The sequence below is a fragment of the Colobus angolensis genome, unplaced genomic scaffold, assembly GCF_000951035.1.
Source record: "Colobus angolensis palliatus isolate OR3802 unplaced genomic scaffold, Cang.pa_1.0 Scaffold6, whole genome shotgun sequence".
NCBI lineage: Eukaryota > Metazoa > Chordata > Mammalia > Primates > Cercopithecidae > Colobus > Colobus angolensis.
Genome location: NW_012119598.1, coordinates 10,661,022 through 10,679,172, shown reverse-complemented (window position 1 = coordinate 10,679,172; position 18,151 = coordinate 10,661,022). Strand labels below are relative to the sequence as shown.

At 38.0% G+C, this 18,151-nt stretch overlaps 1 protein-coding gene and 1 long non-coding RNA gene across 2 annotated transcripts in view; both read left to right on the top strand.

Moving 5' to 3' along the window:
* The window catches only part of OFCC1 (orofacial cleft 1 candidate 1), a 513,529-nt gene that overhangs the window by 189,905 nt on the left and 305,473 nt on the right, over nt 1-18,151 (top strand).
* Nucleotides 13,164-17,296, top strand: LOC105526624. The gene is made up of 3 exons (XR_001004108.1): nt 13,164-13,245; nt 15,363-17,056; nt 17,091-17,296. It is a non-coding gene; the product is annotated as an uncharacterized LOC105526624 (long non-coding RNA).

Genomic DNA, 18,151 nt, shown 5'->3' with positions numbered 1-18,151 from the left:
ACCATGCCTGACTAATTTTCGTATTTTTAGTAGAGATGGAATTTCACCATGTTGGCCATGCTGGTCTTGAACTCTTGACCTCAGGTGATCCACCCTCCTTGGCCTCCCAAAGTGCAGGGATTACAGGCATGAGCCACTGGGCCTGGACTTGATGATTTTTAATTACATGATTTTTCTTCCAGTCTTTGCTTACAGTCATAGATACATTCTGATGTAGTTGCAACCATAACACGGTTTGAGTTATTCTTGAGAATCCAGTGATGTAATGCCTACAAGATGGAACACACTGTTAATAGACATAATAGCTGGTTTATGTCAAATGGCAGGCACATGGATAAATACTTTACCTGCATTTTAAAATTTAGTCCTCACAATGGCACTATGGAGTAGATAGAATCATTGTCCTCGTTTTCTGTTCAGGAAACTGAAGTGCTGTGAGGTTAAGTAATTTGCCCAAGGTTACCCAGCAGGTAAGACGTGCAGCCAGGCAGCTTGAAGCCAAAGCTTCCTAATGCTTCTTATGATGATTAATAAACCAACCCTGATTTGCCACAACAGTATGGGCACTGGGCATAATCTTTTTAAAGTTATTAGGTGAAAAAGGTACCTGTTGCTATCTTGATTTGCCGTTATTACTAATGAACTTTTTTCCTTATTTGTGCACGAATTCTGCTTTTTTTTTACTTCTGTCAATTGTAGGTTTGCAAACATTTTAAGTAACAAATAAAACCTCTGGAAAGATTAGCATGCAATGTCCCTATATGGATAAGAGAGTTTATCACTTTATTCCCTCTTCATGGTTCGATTCCATGGACAGAAATGAAAACATTCTACCTGAGAGAATTGCAGTCTTATAGTCTGGTATGTCCATAGTGGTTTAAATATGTATACATTTAGCATGAAGAGAAGAGAGAGAGAGACAAAATATGTGATTTAATTACAATTGCCGCAATGAATTCCGAGTTGATCCTGCTTCTCCCACTTCAGTTGACCACAATTTTAAGCTTGGCATTGCCTGAAAGCTTGAGGAATGTATTTGCAGTAATTGCCAGGCCACTTCATTGTTCCTCTGTATACATAAACACGAGGCTGTGATCAGAGTGGTCATGCTTGAGCTGTTATCTGAAATTCACTTTTGCTATAAGGATTGACTAATCTGGTTCCTACTGACAGCAGTTCCCATTTACTGTATTAGCTTTCTCTCACTTCAGTGCCACACAGCTCCAGTTAGGAGAGGAAAGCAAAAATTGTTAAAAGTAGTAGACGTGTTAGTCATCACTTATCAAACAGCGCAAACATCCAGTGTCATTGCAATCACTCTGCATGTTTTTCTTCGAGTGAAAAGAGAAGTTAAACAATATCCATTTGTTGGGGGTACCACGCTGCTCTGCGATCCGCACAGGTTAAATGGTGAGGCTGCCGATTAATGATTCAGTGGGAAATAGTGGATGCCAGGAACTCTTGCAACAGCTCCCCTTCCTCCCCCGTGCTCTGCCGCTTTTGCATAGCTTGGCCTTTCTACCCCTCACCCCTGCCCTGTCATTATCTGCAGATGTTATCTGCCCAGCAGATGTTGTAACCTACAGAGATCTCATCGTTCTCACCCTGCTGAGCTCAGCCTCCCCCACCCACTTCTGCACTGGGTCTCAGGTCCCTTTGAAAGGGAGCACTAAGGCAGGAGAGATGGATTGAAATGCAAAACCTGGACTTTATTTTAACGTGAGGTACACACTGCAATTTTTTGCAACCACTGTTTGATGATAGTTGTTTCAACACACTTTAAAAAGTAAATATCTTATGTGTCTTAAGAATTGGATTCCATGCAATAGACCACAAGGAATTTCTTTTTCTACCTTGAGTACACCCATGTTTCCTAAAATGAGACATTTTTATGAAAGATGGGACCTAAAGAACAGTAGTTTTCAAATCCCTCCGTAGTTACCACAATCAAACCATTATAGCAGTTAAGAGATTTTTTAAGTCATGATTTTCGTGGAATAATAAGTCTCGTAGGTGAGAAAACGAGGTAACATTATACTGCACCTATTTAATATAACACATGGAAAAAATATAAACGTGTTTAGTATCTACTGTGAATCAAGTGGTAAGCAAAGACCCTAGCCAATGGCAAACTAAAAGCAGTTATTTTACCCCAAACCTAAAGGCAAAAGTTGAGATGCAAAATTTATACAGGTGAAAGGCGCCACTGAAAACATTTTTAAAAAGTAAAATGAAGCTGGGTGGCTCTGAAAAACAAAAGGAAGAAAATCAATTTTTCAGTGTGGGAAAAATATGGATATACCTTTGAGAAGAAAAATATTTTAATGTGATAGCTTAGTGAGAGTACTAAATTATAAACTTTAATTTGCCTTACAACTTTTATTTCTCCATCTAACCAATTTTGATTATTTTATATCTTTCTAAATATAGATAAAATAAACCAAGAAGAAAACTATGTAAAAAATAGAAAATATATATCAAGGCATACTTTACAAAATTCAATGTAAAATGACCTTTCCATGCCTGATTTCCATTCTCTGTTTAAGGTAATTTCTGTCTGGAGAAGGGAAGGCATTGTTAAATTCTTAGGAAAGATGATGGCTCCGGCACTAAACATCACCCACAGTGATAAGAGGTTTCTGCTAGTCGCTCACCACCTCATCAGTTCTTTCCATTTTTACAGAACGGTGTTCATGAGATGCCTGGGACCAAGGCTGCTTCAGATTCCTGAAGCAACCCACCAGGGTCGCTGTAGAGACTGTGATTTGTTCAAAGAAAATCTAAATTAAATTAATCTAAAATACCATTTTCAGGTTTCCTGTTTCTTCCAGGCAGCAGCAAGAGTTTTGCTAAAGGCCCATAAAGTAAAGAGAATTGTTAAATAATATTCCCTTTGATAAAACAAAATTGTTCTTAGAAATCTTTGGAAATATTTATACCATATGTCTCTTAGATAAGATCACAAGTGTTAAGTAATGTGGTAACTTTTAGCAGGTTAACAATCACAGCTTAAATTTCATAAGATTTCTGGGTGACCTTTGTAACCCAGAATCAAAGCCTTTGGTATTTGCTTTGGCGTACTTCTAAACAATAGGCCCCATTAGCAATTTTCTCAGATATTCTCCAGTTTCATATCTGCAAGTGGTGATCAATTTTGTAAAAACATACATTAGCCATTAAATTGATATTTCCCTTTGGGAAGCATTTTAATAAACATTACATTTTCTCAAATAAGAGACTTTAGTTCTTTTATCATAATATTTTGGAGGGCCATTTATTTACTGTGAAGGAAGAAAAAGAATGAACGCTAGGATTTAGGTTTAAATACACACAATTTATCGGAACGATTCCAAGTCCCCTTTGTGGAAATAGGGTTCCATGCGATATTTTGCAAATGTTTTTCTTAAGAGTTTATCTTTTATGTTTACGGGTTGTCTCAGGTTATTATTTCTGAATCTGGTTTCTTTATTTTTCCAGGTCTATCACTAACTGGTAGTGTGATCTTGGGCATTTAGCTTAGTTTCTTGGGGTCTTATTTCTCAGATATCTTTGTTTCAGGAATTGGCTACTTGTTCCTAAGATCTTTTCTAGCCTTGAAAGGCGTTGACACCATGGTCTCTAAGTTCAACTCTGTCTTCCCCTAGCAGCAGTCCATTTGTTCCCAGGCACAAAGAACAGTTCAAAAGGAAACAGTACAAGTGTCGCCACCTATAGGTAGAAAATATATTACAGAAAAAGAATAATTACATCCAGGTAGAGAACACTGTAAAAAATAGGAGTTCATTTTTACCCTTACAAATTCCAAACTCTACCCACAACCGTATTACCTGAATGTTTCTCTTTAATTTGCTTCTTCAATATTACTGTAAGTTTTCATCTATATTATAGCTACATATTTAGCTTTATCTTCCTTATACATATATAAAATAGATGACCGATGGATCAAGATTTGAGATTTTACAACATATGAAGATTTTCATGACTTCAGCATCACTAACACTTTTACGAGCTATGTGGTTGTGCTCTTAATGTTAAAATTTCAGGTTAGGTACTTAAGAAGAAAAGATATGTATGAACCATCTGGAGGAAAGTTTGATACATTTTCTAATGGAAGATGTTGGTGTAGCTTTATGGATTCAATTTGTAATGAAAACAAACAAAAATGATCCTAGTTTTGCTAGCATTAAGATACAGTAGATAAATTAAAGCTCAGCTTCCACTCTTCTCCCTGCTTATGGCTAAGGGAAAATCTTCCTTCAAAGAAATAAAGAACAATTAGAAGAAAAAAAAACTTTGATAAATTAAGAAACCATCTCCCAGATAAACTGACACTCCATATGCAGAGGAAACAATTTCCATGTATGTTATAAGAAATGTGTTAAATCAACTAACATTGATATAACTTCAAGCAATTAGGAAAACGCTAATAATGATATGAGTCTTCAGCTGTAAATAATTATGCTGCCCCAAGGCTATGCTTTAATTCTTGGCTTGCTGTATCTATAAACAATAATCAAACTGCAAAGCAAGTTGTGTTGTTTTTGTTCACAGTTTGTGAAATGATTTTTATACCCTACAGTGATGCTGATGGCTATTTTGACCTTCAAGAACTCCGGCCTGTGAGGCTAAGAGCTAATGTGTACTTTCATCGATCTGAGTTGGAGGCACACAGCGGGTTATAGTGCCTGTTCTCCATGAGCACAAAAGCTGCTATCGTCAATCAGTGTGTGATCTGAAAGGGGGCTTGCTGCTGAGACGCAATAAATGGGGACATTAGGAGGAGATGTTATAATTGCTGCTACCCACATCTTGTTAATGAGTAATGTACAGTTAGACACCATGCAATTGCAGCTAAACTGTTTATACAATTTATTCTTATGTTGCAACTAACATTTAACATAATGAAGTATCATAATTGCAGCCATTAAAGTCAAGATTAAGATTTGTTTAATTAGAATTAAGAAAATGTAAAATAGGAAACTACTTTCAAATGTTGGGTGTACAGAATGTATCCAGTGGTATGCAGAGAAAAAACTTATAGGATGCCAGTAGTAGTCATTGTACACATAAACTTGTTTGTTGGAGGTCTCTTCTTGGGCCTTTTTTGCCCCCAATACTCTAGTCAAAAGTATAGAGAAAACAAAATATAAATGGCAGTAAGTTGGCCATGTATAAATATAGTGTGTTATTATTCAGATCGTTAGAGTTAAATTTTAGAATTTACATTACCCCTAGGCTAAACAAATAATATCTTAAAACACACAACTCATATTACCATCAAGGCAAGTTATCAAATGAATTAGGGAGGAAGTAAGCCCCTGACTTTGTATAGGAAATGTCATAACTTTGTAAAACCAAATGGACATTAAACCTCTATTTTAATTATCTACATGTCTAAATGTAGGCACTTATATAATATGATATTTTTACATAAGCGATGGGACAAAGCATGGTTAATGGAATGCTTTGAGGAAACGTGGCTTGTCCGAATTCATTAAGGGAAATCGTTTCATTTGGGTTACGTCACGTTTTCCTTCTTCTTCGTATATTGTTAGATGCTGAAAAGTCTCAAAGTGCTGCCAGCAACAGAATTATTTTGGACTTTCTGAGATCTACTTCTCACCTTCTCATGTCGCTGTTTCTAAGCAACTCAAACTCATTTTTTCCCCTAGGTTCACATTTTGTCCTCAACTTTCTTTACTTTGGATGAGAATTTCTCTTGTCCCCACAGAATCTGTCAATATTAGGCTATGCTATAAATGGTGTCCAGCAGAGTGTTAGGCTTTCAGGGAAGAGATCTGAATTCTTTGAAACTGTGTTCATCTAATTGCATGATTTAGTTGATGTCTGACATCTTGTGTCTTTGTTTCTCCATTAGATGGAAGAAGTTAATTATATCTGTCTTAGAGTCTTCATAAAAGTTTTGAGAAAATCTAATGCCTTAGTATAGTTGAAGGCATGTTGAAGCTTTAATGTGTCAAAGAAATCCGACCTGTGGTTCAATTCATTGAGATTGGCTCATACTCATTTCACTGGCTGCAGACCGTAACAGAAAATGGGGATAAAATAACAGGGTAATATTTCATTACTCTCAAAAGAAACACTTTTTTCTCCCTTTTTTTTTCTGGCATCTTATACCCATCTCATTGAGGAGGTTCTCCGTATGAATGAAATGATCAGTTCCGTGAATTAATGATATCCAGTCTTTGTTTTTAAACTTGAAACCAAATTTCAACAAGCACTGCCAATTATCTCAAAAATAGAGGTCATGGGTCCTTTCTCACTTATTCTTACTAAGCTGTACAATACGATAAATGCAAAAAAGCAAGCAATGATTTAATCTTTGTGGCAATATATAGTCCAAGATAATGGTGTTGAAGAACTCTATCTGATTGGCTTGCAGTTTCACTGTGGTGTGCAATTGTTGATACCAGATTTCTTGACTTTACTGTGGAATTTATTTTTATAAGCTTTTCCCTTTCCCTCGGTTATACATTTAAAATGACAGGTAACTTTTTGTATATGCTTCAAACGTTGTATAAAATTCGAGTTTATCAACGTGTATAAGTACTTAAGAACTTCAGCTTACGAATGCCAGTAAGTTCACTTATTTAATCATTCAGCAGCGAATTGTTGAAGGCTCTAATGTGTATCAGCCACTGTGCTAGATACTGGATATAGGAACACATGAAGAGGAGCATGGTGATTTTTTAGAGATGATGAGTTAACTTTGGAAATAACACCTTTGAGCTTCCTGTGAGACCTCTAAAGGATTGGTGGGCCAGTTTGTGTAAGAGCTAGTGCCTTTCGTACGGGTTTCAAATGTGCACTTTCAATTTTATTGTGGAAAAATGGACAGTGTTCAATATGTTGACATAACAAATTACTCCTACTATTATATATGTAACTTAAAGAGAGTTCACAATTATTTTAAATTGTGGTTGTTGAAATGGCATACATATTCTGAGCCTTATCCAGGTCTGCATTAAATGAGTATTTGAGTAAAGACATTTGTTTTAACTAACTACTGTTAGTGTTTAAACCCAGTACTGGCTCTTACCTTCTTCTCTTCCTTTTTTCCCTCCCTCCTTTCTATCTTGAATCATCAAAGGTTCTAGGTATCTAATATGTAGGTAGCCACCAGCCACCTGTGAGAATGGAGAACTTGAAACGTAGCTAGTGCTACTGAGGAATTGAATTTCACATTTTATTTAATAGCAATTTATTTGAATTCAGTTTTGAAATCGGAGGTAGAACTATTTTCCACTAAGCACAGCTTCATTGTTTGGTAGGAATACATTTCTTTTGAATGGCTGGATTGTGTAGGATATTACTATTGTATTGTGAGCCTTTTGGGCACGTGGGCCGTTTCACAGAAACACGTCACTCATCTAGTCTTCTAGATTAGAAGGTGTGTCACCAGTTTCACCAAGAGTGGCAATTGCGACTTGCTGCAGCAGAGCCAATGGGAGAAGCTGGTTTCTTTGCTGTATAAACAAATTTTTAAGATGGCAATGTTGGAAACATAAAGAGAAATATTCAGAAAGCACATAGCGAATTTGATAAGAAGTTTTCTCTCAACAGGACACCACCCACAAACCCCACTTCTAGCTGGAGTGACAGCAAAATATATTATTATTTTAGTTATGGAAATTTTGTTAGAAAATAATGAGGATAAGGCTAAGCAATATTTCATACAAAGTAAAAGGTCTTCAGTTAAGCTACCAAATAGTTGTCTGTAGAATATAAGACCTAACTATACTAAAGATCATTTTTTTCAAAATTTTAAAAATTTCAAGTACTATTTTTTTAGCTTTGGATGAGTTGTGTGATATAAGAGACACTGCCCTTTCAATACTTTGATACATTTTGTCTCAAAGGACTTCCAAATTTATAAATAAACGTTAATTCGTAGCTTTTAAAATTTATATTTTTAGTCTTACATCTATCAAAGAATTTAACCTAGACATTAAAATATTAGTTTTGTTATTATGATGGACAGTGTTCTAACTGTATTTGATAAAAAATCAAATTTTGCTGGCATATTAAAGCAAAATACTATTTCTTTTATTTCTTTATTCCACTGTATATTTGTGCAAACATTTCTGAAATCGATTCTGTGAAGACTGTCATGGATATGGTTATTAAAATCATTCCGTAGGGATGTGCAAATGTCAGGGATTATCTCCTGTTTGTGGAACTTTGGAAAGAGACAGAAGGCAACGAATTTAATGATCTTGTGTTCTTTTCTGGTGCTCATTGGTGGAATCATGAAATAATTTGACAAAGACTCACTGTGCTGTTAACTCCAAAGAAAGGATGCTCAATGTATTCAATATCAAAAAGCAAAAGCAAAAATACATGTACCCCACAAATATATATACTTACTGTATACCCACAAATATTTTTAAAAAAGCAAAAATGGCAATGTGATTTATATTTTCTCACCAAACTGCATAGCATATAAATGAGCCATATCTACAGCTTCTAAGAAAAGAAAAGCTTATTTGTGATCTCAGTAGGCAGGTATAAGAATTTATGTTGAATTCAATAATAATGACTCCATGGTCAATAATAATGATTTTATACATTTTTTAGCATAAATCAATATGCAGAATATTTTAACTGTAATCAACAGCATTGTGTAAATTGGCTAAATAAACTATAAGAAAATTGTAGAACGCTTTGTTGGTATTGACAAATTTAAAATTGCATTTCAGTTTATGCAATACATTTTTGAAGTCAATGTTAATAATACTGAGTTGACACAAGAGTTAATGAATTTGCTCAACTTGGACAGACACGATTCTGAAATTGATATGCTTCTGAGGCAAGACAAATAAGTTTTTCCAAAAGAGAGGCGTCAGTTTTGTTAATTTAGTTACAAAAGCTGTAGAAAAATAATTTTTTGGTATTTGATTTAGTTACTAAAACTTTTAAGATTATTGGAAAAACATGGTTATGTGAATTTACCTTTTCAACTTTAAATTTCATGAAATCTAAATACAGTTTATTGGGAGACGAAGAAAATGGTCAAAGGGTATACATTTTCAGTTGTAAGATGAATACATTCTGAAGATCTAATGTACAGCATGGTGACTAGCCAATAATTTTATATTGTGCACTTGAAATTTGCTAAGAGGGTATATCTTAAGTGATCTCACCATATACACATATCACACACACACACACACACACATTGGTAGCAAGTGTGGTGATGGATGTGTTAATTAATTTGATTGTGGTAATCATTTTGCAGGGTATAAGTCATCACATTCTACACTTTGGATACATATAATTTTTATTTGTCAGTTACAGCTCAATAAAGCTGGAACTAAATAAATACAGCTCAATATTTTCAATAAAAACTAATATATCATGTAAGTGTAAAATACATACCTGGTTTTGGAGATTTCATACAAAATAAGAATATTAAACAGCTTGTTAATTTTTTATGTTGATTATCTGCTTAAATGATTTTGAAATATTGGGTTAAATAAAATATATTATTAAAATTATTTTGAACTTAAAATATCCTTTTACAAATGTGGCTACTAGAAAATGTAATATTACATTTATGGCCCACTTTTTGTTTCTGTTAGTGTCATTCTAAGTAAATCCTAACATTCTTCATTTGTTGTCATTTATATTGATGTCTAAGCTTGGTTTAACAAAAATTCTTTTCCTTTTCTTAATGAGGAGGACTTCTTAGAATCTTTCATGAGTTACTTGAGCTGCAAAAATTGCCTAGCTCCTTCTAAATTGGCCTAATTCATATATTACAGCTACCAGCTAGATTGCTAATACCTACAATATGTGTTCTTGTTCTCCTTTGATTTGTTGTACTATGTTGATATTAGATAGAAGAAAAAAATCTGTTTTTTCTTCAATATTATGGTCATATTAGAACACTAGAATGAAGCAGATAACCATCTGTTAATAAAGTTAATAGTGTGTGTTTGCTTTTATATGTATATATCTATATCTGGTTCAATTATTGGCTACATTATTTAAATTTTATCTCCCTCTACTTGTTTGAAAGTATGAATTCTAACATATAACCACAGTTTCCTCTCTATTGTGGTAAATAGGTCATTTGTGATCTGAACTAGACCCATCTTGACCATCTGCCATTTCTAGATTACCATGTAATTATGAGCCACCTTCCACAGAGTTAGCTGAGAGTGGATGGTACGGCCTGCTTGTAGGGTCTATGATCAATAGTCTGCAGGTGAGTTTGTAGCTGGTTTCTACAGATTATGTCACTAGGGCTACAGATTATCTCACTAGGACTTGGGAAGGTCTTGGAGATAATAGATCTGTGATTGCTTTCTCTTTGAGTTCAGTCTCAGATTCTCTGCAGTGGAGTTACGCGAGTCTGATTTTGTCTGGGCCATCTTTGATATCCTTGCTGGGGTCAGAATGAATCACAATGCATACCTAAGGAGCGTCTCCTGAATATATTTCTTGTTAATGTTTTATATTATCTGTCAACTGACCAGTGAGACTGCAAAAGGAAAACTAGGAGTTTCTGATATTTGCTTTCATTTTTTTTCATGGAGAGAGTTTACAGATTGGCTATACCTCTTGACAAGAGGAAGGTTTTTGGAATGAAAGTGAGGTCAAAGTCCTAGACTGGGAGAGAGAATCTGCTAATCATAGCATCATATCTGCTGAATAAGGTCAGCAGAGGAAAGAAATAAAACTTAGCATGAGGCAACCTGTGTACAACAAACAGGTGCACTATTGTAGGTACACTGAGTTGGGTTATTCACTGAGGATCTGAATTAAGTTAGCAGCCATATTGCTGTTGATTAAGTAAGAGACACAATTGTCATGAAAGAAGAAGTGGTCATTGTAGTAAACAATCTGAAGCTACAATAGAATTGGCTGTAAATTTTCTGTTGTCAGTGAACAAAGCAAGTGTGATTACACTTGCTTATTATATACATGACTAAGAACATAGATCCTATTCTATGACTCTGTTTTCTATTTCAGATTCTTGTGGCTAATTTAAACCTGGTTTAACCTCCATAAAAACATGATGTAGTGAGAGGACAAAACCTGTACCTCTGTAGACCTCTGGGATGTCCCTGGATGATTTCTACTGTGAGGAATCACTAATGTCTTGGCCACTGTGGTATTACTGTCATCTCCATGACCATCATGGTTGGAGATCTCATTTTATTAGTGAGTGGTTGTAGCCTCATTCACTCCCACGCATTCATTCATTTATTCTTTCAGCCAATACTTCATAAACACTCAGCATGTTGATGACAGGCACACTGTCTCTTCCCTTGAGGGACTCAATGAGGTGGAGGAGACACTGGAAAACCCACAAATACCGGAACATTATAAGCACTGTGTTTGCTGTATGAGGATGATGATGGTGGGGGCATAAGAGAGGAACTCCTCAGTGACAAGAAGTCAGGCAACACTTAAGCAAGGATTAGGTATTTGAACTGAAACTCAAATGATGTCCAGAAGTTTGCCAAACACACAAGGTAGATGAGTGCAGCCTAGGCAGCAGGAACAGCATGAGAAGAGGTTAAAGAGTCACAGCTGCAAGAGGTACAGCATAGCTGGAGCCTTGAAAGTGCAAAGGCATTGTGGGAAGGAGGCTTGAGAGGCAGGGCTGGGTTGTTGCAGGACCTTAGAAACCACAGTAGGGAGTGAGGTCTTGGCTATGTAGGTGCTGAGCAGGAGTTTTTAAGTAGAGGAGTGACTTGATCATATTTATGTTGTAGGAAAAGTGTTTTTGCAGAAGTGTGGAGAATTCATTTGAGGGGAAGGCAGAGATGGTGGGCCTATTGTAACCAGGGGCCATGAGGCCAGGCCAGGTATCACAATCATTGAGGGTGGGAGAGTACTGGTCTAACTGCTTTACAACAGGTTCTCCAAAAGAAAAGAAAAATCACAGGTTTGTAGCATTTGTTGATTTTTTTATGGTGTAAACATTGTCACCATGTTCTATTTCAAGCTACAGACTGAACACACAGTCGCATGCCATTATATAGTATTTCCGCCAGACACAATGGAGGAGATGATCTCAAGGGCATAAGTAATAGTAAACTGTAGTAAAATAATTAGGAGGTGATGAATTTTAACCATTTAATGCCTTTTTTAATCTAATGTATTTAATTTTAAGTTTGTGTAATTTTAATTTTTCTTTCTCCTTTTTTTTTTTTTTTTTTGAGACAGAGTCTCTCTCTGTCACCCAGGCTGGAGTGCAGTGATATGATCTCAGCTCACTGCAACCTCCACCTGCTGAACTCAAGTGGTCCTCCCACCTCAGCCTCCCAAGTAGCTGGGACTACAGGTCCGTGCCACCATGCCCAGCTAATATATTTCATGAGAATTTAGTACTCCATCTTCCTGCGTGGTACAAAGGTCTAGCCAACTGCTAAATAAGAGAAAACCAGAAATTTTTAAAAAGCATTGTTCATGATTGGACAACGGACTACATTAACCAAAATAGAAGGAAATTAAAGGAAGAACATATATTTGGTGAGAAGATAATGAGCTCATCCCAGTACAGTGAAGTTAATTTGATGAGCATTTATGATTGCCTGTATACTCAAGGAACTCTGCTAGGCTCGGACATAGAATAGTGAACAGGAAGAAATGCGCAGTTCCTCTTCTCAAAGAAATTGCAGCTAAAAGGCTCCAGACAGATAAACAGGTTTTTATAAAAGTTGTGTGATAGAATTAGCATGAGATGACATGAGAGTACCTTTGTATAGAACCCAGACTTGTAGGTGGGGTTTTGGAGCATTTACCAGAGGAAGTGACATTAACCTGAGACCAGAGAACAAGTAGGCTTGGTCCTGATGGTGAGCATTCCAGGCCAGGCAGCATGAAGGCGATCGGGAAAATGACGCAGGTCATTGACCAAGGTGAGGAAAAAGGGAGAGGGTTTGTTAAGAGAGTTAGGATGTCAAAGTGGTAGGAATTGGTAATTGATTAAAGATGAGTGAGAAGTTTGGGAGGCTGAGATGGGTGGATCACTTGAGGTCAGGAGTTCGAGACCAGCCTGACTAACGTGGTGAAACCCCTTCTCTACTGAAAATACAGAATTAGCCGGGTGTGTTGACGCAGGAGTGTAATCTCAGCTACTTGGGAGGCTGAGGCAGGAGAATCGCTTAAATCTGGGAGGCGAAGGTTGCAGTGAGCTGAGATAGTGCCACTGCACTCCAGCCTGGGTGACAGAGTGAGACTGTCTCAAAAAAAGAAAAGGAAAAAAAAGTGGTCAGGGCATACCTGAACAAAAGGCAGCAGACAACTTCTGCAGACTTAAACGTCCCTGTCTGACAGCTCTTAAGAGAGCGGTCGTTCTCCCAGCATGGCGTTTGAGCTCTGAGAATGGACGGACTGCCTCCTCAAGTGGGTCCCTGACCCCTTTGTAGCCTGACTGGGAGACACCTCCCAGAAGGGGCCAACAGACACCTCATACGGGCAGGTGCACCTCTGGGACGAAGATTCCAGAGGAAGGATTAGGTAGCAATATTTGCTGTTCTGCAGCCTCCACTGGTGATATCCAGGCAAACAGGGTCTGGAGTGGACCTCCAGCAAACTCCAAAAGACCTGCAGCTGAAGGGCCTGACTGTTAGAAAGAAAAAGTAAAAAGATGAGTGAGAAAGATTCTGTGCTGCTTACAGGACATTTAAGTGGAAATTTTCTAGAGGAAGATAGAAATTAGGTTTGGTATTTCATAGACAAGTTTTTGTTTGTTTGTTTTTGAGATGGAGATTCACTCTTGTTGCCCAGGCTGGAGTGCAGTGGCGCTATCTCGGCTCACTGCAATCTCCACCTCCAGGTTTAAAACGATTCTCCTGCCTCAGCCTCTCAAGTAGCTGGGATTACAGGCGCCCACCACCATGCCCGGCTAATTGTCTGGAAGTAAGGTTGAGTGTCATCAACATACAGATGGAATTTGAAGCTGGGGTGTGAATAATGCCACTCTTGGGAGTGTGCGTTGGGAAGAGCAGACCATGGTGGCATGCCCATGAGGCTTGGGAAACATTAGCATTTAACAGGGTATCTGATTGGCCTTGTGCGAGAGAAGTTCAAGTTAGCACAGCGATATTAAAGCTATAGTCACGACACTACTGACCATATCTCTATTCTCACCCCCTGATCTATATAAATGACATGCAGTAAAACAAACACCTGCAGTCATCCTAAGATTGCTTTTAATACTACTGACAATTTCATTTCCTGAGCAACAATATTTCCCCAGATGTCCAGATAGGCACAATCAATTTTAAAAACCTTAATTGAACATCTACTATGTGCAGGGCCCTGTGCTGGAGAGAAGAACATATGAGTGATGTCCCCATAGTCATTTAGTTCCCCCTGCAGAGTTTCTAATCGCAGAATAAAGGAGCAATATTTAGTGAAGAACTTGCTGCCCTGAACGAAACCCTTAATGTCCTCATACATGCCCCCAGTGTAGTGCTATAAGAACTGGAATTTTTGGACAAGTTTCACTGGGTCACGTCTTTCTCATTCTATTCCTTATCTGTTTTCTTAATCTTCCTCTCTTAAATTTTTTTTTATCATCTTAATACCCACAAGCATGCACACACCATGGAGGGGGAGAAACTTTTTTTGGTCGAACAATCATGTGTGTATTGAAATTGTTCCTGTTAGACTCAACGGTAGTCTAGTAGTTAGGAAGAGAAAAGGGGTCACTGTCTAATGTCCCCGATGAGGAAACAGTAGCTGGCAAATTCATGTATTGCCTTTCAGTCTAGATCTGGATTCAAAACGCACGATTGTTTAAATACCCTTTTCTTTACAAGGAGGCTTTACAAGGATACATATTGAAACATTTCAACAGGGCTTCTTATTGAAATCCACACTTCCAGGAAATTACATTTTAAACCAGATTTTTGAAGTGCTGAAAGAGCTTGCTTCACTCATTTTTTGCTACACTATGCCATGTAACCTTATGTGAGGAATTAATAAATGAACATAAATACAGTAACTAGCTAATTATAGTAATAAGCTAGAAATTATAACAGGCTAGTGCTTTGCTGAAACAGGCTTGAAATAAACTCTGGAACTCTGATAAATAATATTTATACCAAAACAAATAAGGTCTAGCAATCAGATAGCATACTAGATGTCCTAAGTATTCTCACACAAATATGTATCCTCACAGCAATCCTGGGAGTTAATCAAGTCAGTTCTCACTAGCCCCATTTTACAGATGAGTAAATTAAGGCTCAGAATGACTGTCACATATAGAAGGGTGACACAGCTAATGAACAGGACTAGAACCTGTGCTTTATACTTTGATTCAGAAGTCCAGGAAGACTTGAAGAAGGTGGGAAAGTGGACTTCTATTTAAGGTAAAGATTTTTGTTGTTGTTGGCTTAATGGACTTAGAAGTAGAGGCAGTGGAATTGTAACCATGTGACTTAATTATGATTGTATTAATTTTTAAAACCTACCAGAGGTTGGGGTCCCGAATTTTCTGTTCCCATGAATATGCTGTCCATGGCTAAGAAAAGTGGTGATAAAGAGTTTAAGTAAAAAATCAAAATAAAGCAAAGATTATCTGAAATATTCAACTGAGGACGTATGAACGATGTCTATAGAAGAACTATTTTTAAATTCCAGAGGGCAGATGGCAACTGACTCATGCAATTGTTTAATTCCAATTAAGCATTCTGTTTTTTAATAGTCTCCTTCTGAGGCAAAACTCTCTGGTTGCTGGATTTGAGGCAAGTCCACACCAATCAATATCAATCTGCTGCCAACTTTTATTAAATATCTCTCTGATACCTATTTACAACCAAGAAAATAATTTCACTGCCAAGGGATTGTAAATGTGTGAAAAGAACCTCTGACAGCTTACCTCACTCACTGTCTGCAGTTCTGAGCCTGGGTGCTATGGCCGGGAGACTAAGATGAAGGACATAATTAAGGAAACATATGAAGGCTAGCACTGGGCTTGAGATTAATTAGCTGTGCGTCAATAATCTCATCAATATCCGATTAACAAATGACACATTGCCCAATGAAACATATTGATTCATGCACACTCCTCACTGTTAATAAATTGAAGCTGCTTTGCTAAATGAGAAAGCTGACAAAATAATAGGCTGCTAAGACTGCCCTGCTATTGTGATAAAAAACATAAAATTAGCCTGAAGTATACAGTACTTAATTTAGGAGGACTGTCATTCCACTTATGAAGCTTGTTAAGGAATGACAAGAAAAGGGAACAGAATTTCTCGGAGAACCTGCTCCAAAGGACTGGGGGAATTTCCCAAGGGCATGCATTTGAAAAGTATTATGCATATAGATGACCCTAAGCTCCCATGCTTTTTTTAGTGGTGTGTATGAAAAAAGTTTTGTTTTGCTGTTTTTTGTTTGTTTGTTTGTTTTTAAAGGATATCATTCTAATCATGAGAGTTGTTTCAAATTTTGGAAGTAATGATTCAATATTCATCTATATGAGATTCTGCTGATCATGTCAAGGAATACTGTCTTTGGTCTTTATGTAATGAGGAATGTTGCATAGCGGTGATGGTGGTGTGTATGTGTACGTGTGTATGTGTTGGGGGGAGGTTTGCACATGCATTTCTTGTGCAAACTCTTAGGCCAATGACTACTTTGTCCCCCACATGGTGTCCACATCAGTGGCCTCTGTCTAAAACGCAAACGTTTCTCCTCCTTTCTTATCTGCGTGCACTTGCTCCTCTTTGGCTCTCTTTTCTGAGGTAAGTAGTTTCAAACCAGGCAGGACTGCCGTGCTGTTATGAAGGCTAGCGCAATTATAATTTAGTTTTCTCTTTAGCTGGTGACAGAGAGGTGGTAATAAGGTTGGTCAGGAGGGGAGCACAGTGATAAGGGTGAAGGTGAGGGCTCAATATACATCGAGAAGCTGTTGAGACGGTGGAGTCAGGAACAGCCAGATACCCTGCAGCTGGCGAGAAGAGAAGGCTCTGCTAATCAAGGGCTGCCTCCCCCTCCACAGCTAGGGAACCCCAGCGGTGGCCCTCGGGACGCCCATGGAACGTTCTCCAGGAGCTCTGGGGTAGCGGTGGCCCTTGGGACGCCCATGGAACGTTCTCCAGGAGTTCCCTTGAGGAGGAGCTGGTTAAGAGGATGCAAACATCTGCTTGCAGAAAACGTTTGCTCACAGTGCACAGTTCCAAGAAAACGCAGCAAGGAGAGGGATTAGGAGCATCAACTTTGTTTTCTTTTTTTTCTTTTTCCTTTTCTTTTCTTTTTTTTTTTTTGAGATGGAGTCTCGGTCTGTCGCCTACGCTGGAGTGCAGTGGCCGGATCTCTGCTCACTGCAAGCTCCGCCTCCCGGGTTCACGCCATTCTCCTGCCTCAGCCTCCCAAGTACCTGGGACTACAGGCGCCCGCCAGCACAGCCGGCTAATTTTTTTGCATTTTCAGTAGAGACGGGGTTTCACCGTGTTAACCAGGATGGTCTCGGTCTGCAGACCTCGTGATCTGCCCGCCTCAGCCTCCCAAAGTGTTGGGATTACAGGCGTGAGCCACCGCGCCCGGCCCGAAGCATTAACCCTTACGTGCCATTAGGGCATGACCGCAGAGTACAGCTTGAGTTAACAAGAAGCTTATTACCCTGACTCTTCACATACTGGGTAGGAGAAAGATAATAAATGATTATCAGAGAATCATTAGGATATAACCTGGGCATGTCAGACAGAGCCGAGTTTCCTGTCATGTCCGCCCTGAATTCCTGGATGTTCACAATCCAAATCCCTGACTGGGAACCACAGGCATTTCAACATAGGGAGTCTTTAAAGAGAAATCAAGATAGGAACATGATGCAGAGAACATCAGGAAACTTGAGCTACGACTCTTGATTTTGCTGTTAAGCAGCTGTGCGAACCTGAACAATTGCTTAGCTGTTCTGTGCCTCTGCTGCTTTTCCTTTGTGAGAGAGATTGGACTAGACGTTCTTTGAAGTTCCTTATAGTGCTAAGTCCTTACTGAGCTTCATAAAGACATATGTGCATATCTGTGTACCTCTAATGTCGAAATGATTTTCAGTGTAACAATTACTGAGACTAAAATACAATAGGCTTTTCTGTATCAGACTAACCAGCATTCCCTACGGCCCCATCATTCTGGTTTCTCTTCAATAGTACCCTCTCTTACT